Raw genomic sequence first — 4,812 nt, 5'->3', positions numbered from 1 at the left:
TATTTTTTAAAAATAAAGTACTTAATAAAATTTAATAAAGAGATTTATATTGAATTAAACCGGGTATGCGCCCCTCGAACTAATATGATGGTAAGTAAGGGAAGTGGTTCTTTTTTTTTATTTTAAATTTTATTCAATGTTTAATTCAATATAAATCTCTTTCTTAAATTTTATTAAGTATTTATTTTAAAAAAAATATAAATCAAAAATAAGACTATAAATTCAAATTTATTTATCATCAAATTTAATAATGAAGATTTAAGGGTTGAAGATAACATTAAACATTCAATATTAGAAATTTCAAATGAAATAATATAACTTACTTATAGACATTGTACTCCATTCGTACTTATCAAGTGCTTAATATATTTTCTCAACAAAATAATATTTATTTATTTTTTCACATACCTATATATTATAAAAAATAAATTAAAATTAAGTATTGTATGTTTAGACATTTTTTTAAATATTTAATATATTTTTTCATTAAAAAGGGCAAAATATACAATAATAATTACAAAAAAAAATTAAAATTTTGATATAAAAAATTTATGTAATATTGACAAGTAACATGAATGTTAATATGAATTTTAAAATTTTTTTACTAAATATTTTCTTCACCAAAAAAAATCAAAAAATAAACAATTATCCAAACTGGTTCCGCAATGAACCATAACGTAAGCTGTTGCTTCCACAATGATTCATTGCGGAAGGAATTAATGTTTTGACAGTTTCTACGCGTTTTAGCGCGTGGGTTGGCTGAAGCATTAAATACACCTTCCGCAATAATTCATTGCGGAAGTGTGCATTAAATTTGTCTTACCAGCTTCGTTTTTTTGCTTTGTAAACCCAATTTCACCATTTTTCTCTATCATGTTTCAATTTGGAGCCAAAAAGAGGTTAGTTTTTCTTTACTATTTTTAATGGCATCTCATTTATTTAATTATTCAAGTTCATCTAGTGAGCATGACGATTTTGATGGGAAAAATCTGGTTTATCGTAAGCTTATTGTAGATGATGTTAATGAATTGATAGATGTTGATAATTATAAATGTGAGAAAAAATTGGATATGGATGATTATGATATTGAGTATATGGAAAAAAAGAATATGGATGATGATGATATTGAGTATATGGAAAAAGAGAAATATTATAAAAAAGAAGAGGGAGATTGTAAGGGAGAAGGAAAAATGAATGATGATGATTTTTGTAGAGAAGAGAAAATGAATATAAGTGATGATGATGTTGATGATGTTGATGGAGATGATGATGATATGAGTTTTGACAAAAAAGGTTACGGTTTTTCAAAATCAAATATGAATAGTGTTGTGCCTTGCGTTGGTATATTTTTTAACACTTTGGATGAAGCCGGAAATTTTTATAGAGATTATGGTAGAAGTGTTGGATTTGAGATTATTATTAGGAGTACTCATAGACATTCACGGGGTAATGGTATCTTCTCTCGTTTGTATATTTGTCATAAGGGTGGAAGATTAGGTTCTAGTACGAAATTGGATGTTGATGATGAAAGAAAGGAAAAAAGAAGGATTAGAGATGTAATTCCGAGAACAAATTGTAGTGCTCGAATGTGTGTCACTCATAGAGTTAAAAATGATAAATGGGAAGTGACTTTGGTTAAATTAGAGCATGATCATGATATGGTAACCTCGGATAAAGTACAATCCATGTAAAGGTCCAATCTAATCCCATTAAGAATGGCATCCACATACTTGCATACATAGACGCCGCAGTCAACTCCAGTATCTTGCTTCGGCCGAGCCGTGACTATAGCCATCTTCATTAATTTCTTTGTAAATCTCTGGGGGTCCAAGTAATTTAGCCAGCACGGGAGGACTTTCTCCTACAATTTCAAATAATTAGTAGTAAATATGAAATAATTAAGCATGAATTCTTTTTTATAAGTCTTTATTATGCATTTTATCCTAAATATGCAAATAATAAATCAAATTTAGGGCTAAAAGACATGAATTCTTTTTTATAAGTCTTTATTAAGCATTTTATTCTAAATATGCAAATAATAAATCAAATTAAGGGCTAAAAGACATGAATTCTTTTTTATAAGCCTTTATTATGCATTATATCCTAAATATACAAATAATAAATCAAATTTAGGGCTAAAAGACATGAATTCTTTTCAATAAGTCTTTATTAAACATTTTATCCTAAATATGCAAATAATAAATCAAATTAAGGGCTAAAAAATATGAATTCTTTTTTATAAGTCTTTATTATGCAAATAATAAATCAAATTTAGGGCTAAAAGACATAAATTCTTTTTTATAAGTTTTTATTAAGCATTTTATCCTAAATATGCAAATAATAAATCAAATTAAGGGCTAAAAGACATGAATTTTTTTTATAAGTCTTTATTATGCATTATATCCTAAATATGCAAATAATAAATCAAATTCAAGGCTAAAAGACATGATTCTTTTCTATAAGTCTTTATTAAGCATTTATCCTAAATATGCAAATAATAATCAAATTAAGGGCTAAAAGACATGAATTATTTTTTTATAAGTCTTTATTATGCATTATATCCTAAATATGCAAATAATAAATCAAATTCAGGGCTAAAAGACATGAATTCTTTTCTATAAGTCTTTATTATGCATTTTATCCCAAATATGCAAATAATAAATCAAATTAAGGGCTAAAAGATATGAATTCTTTTTTATAAGTCTTTATTATGCATTATATCCTAAATATGCAAATAATAAATCAAATGCAGTCTCAGCTGTATGCAAATAATAAATCAAATGCAGTCTCAACTGATTAGTACCTGAACGCCGGGAGGATGAGTGACAGGAGTGGTCAGCTGTATCGGAGGAGTACCAGTCTCAACCTCCTAAAATAATAAAAAATAATAATCACACACAATGCACACAATGCACAAATGCAGTTTTAAAGAACCAAATTAATACACTACCTCAACACCGACTGGAACAGAGGTAGAAATGGGAGAGGATGTAGGAGGTGGAACAGATGTATGAGGGGTAGCGGATGTAGGAGGTGGAACAGATGTAGGAGGGGTAGCGGATGTAGGAGGTGGAACAGATGTGGGAGGGGGAGCCGATGTATGAGGGGTCTGCTGGGAGGGAGGAGGTGTTGTACCACCGACAGGATGGGTAGTATGAACATCAACAGTCTCACCCTACAATAACATGTTTGTTAGGAATATGTGTATTAGTTTGATGATAAGTTAAGCAAAACACTTAAGTAGAAATCTAGTGTTTGTAGCCTCAACGGATAAGACCATCTTGGCTATCCGTTGAAGGAGTAGCTTTACTTAGCAATAAGTTTAGTAGTGTAGCACATTTCACTCTCTGGTTTCAAGCTGTAATTCTTAGATGTTGTTAGGAAATAATCAGTCATGTTGACTACTAATGGATGTACAAATAAGAGGGCTAATTGTAAATATTTCATGCCTTGTAATTTTGTATAAGTGAAGAAGTGTCAACGGATATTGAAGACCTTCAACGGATAAGAAACAAAGCTTCAACGGATGTCTCTAATGCTTCAACGGATAAGTGCTTCAACGGATAAAGACTTCAACTGATAATGCATCAACGGATAAAGCTTCAACGGATAAAGCCTCAACGGATAAGGCATCAACGGATGAAAGCTTCAACGGATGCTTAGTTCATTAACAGTTGATAGTGACAATTCACAAGCTGACAGAGGCACATGGGTTGACAGAGACATACTGGAATGTGGAAGCCTCTAGGAGGAATCAAGAAAATGCAGCATTTCCATTCTGATGCAAACAAGGAAGTATTCAAAGATTTACAGATTATCCTAGATTGCATTGGATAGAGAAATGAAGAAGAAACATGTGAAGAATCTTTTCAATTATTTTTTACAGTTTGTCTTCACTTGTAAACTTGGTGATATATAAACCAAGTAGCAGCTAGTAATTAGATATGAATTTTCCTGAGTTGTTTAGAAATATCAAAAGAGAAAATCATCTAGTTTGTAGTAGGAAGCAGCTGTGATTTAATTCTTTGAATCACAGATTTTCTGAAATAACACATCTCTGGTGGAACAACAAATCCACCAGAAAAGTTTTTAAGTTCTTTGTGCTCATTACATTTGTGTTTGAATATATATATGTCTGCATCAGCTTCAAGCAATTCACACACATTTGATCACTCAAACACTTAGCCTTAGAAACTTCTCAAAACTTGAAAAAGTTTTGAGATTTACATTCAACCCCCCTTCTGTAAATCTCATTGTTAGTCCACTGGGAATAACAATTAGTATCAGAGCAAGCTCTTAACATACAAAGAGTTTAAAGATCTATTCTGCTAACATCATGAGTGCACAAAAGAAATCTCCTGCTACCATCATGAGTAGGAAGGATATCGGTGTAAAGATCCCAGTCCTGGAAAAAGATAATTATCATCATTGGAAAGTGAAGATGCATTTACATCTTCTTTCTCAAGATGAAAGCTACATCAACTGTATTGAAAATGGTCCTCACATCCCTCACAAAGTAGCCACAGCTGCTACTGCAACAGTTGCTGTTGGACAGTCCATTCCCAAGCCAAAAGCAGAATGGATTATTAAAGACATGGAAGAAATCCGCAAGGATAAGAGAGCCATGAACATTTTGTTTAATGGCTTAGATCAAGATATGTTTGACAATGTCATCAATAGCCAAACTGCAAAGGAAGTTTGGGATACCGTACAAATCATCTGTGAAGGTACTGAGCAGGTCAGAGAGAATAAGATGCAGCTTCTTATTCAACAGTATGAATATTTTCACTTTGAAGAAGGTGAATCATTAAA

The sequence above is a fragment of the Apium graveolens genome, chromosome 5 (assembly GCF_009905375.1).
Source record: "Apium graveolens cultivar Ventura chromosome 5, ASM990537v1, whole genome shotgun sequence".
Taxonomy (NCBI): Eukaryota; Viridiplantae; Streptophyta; class Magnoliopsida; order Apiales; family Apiaceae; genus Apium; species Apium graveolens.
This window is presented reverse-complemented; position numbering follows the sequence as displayed.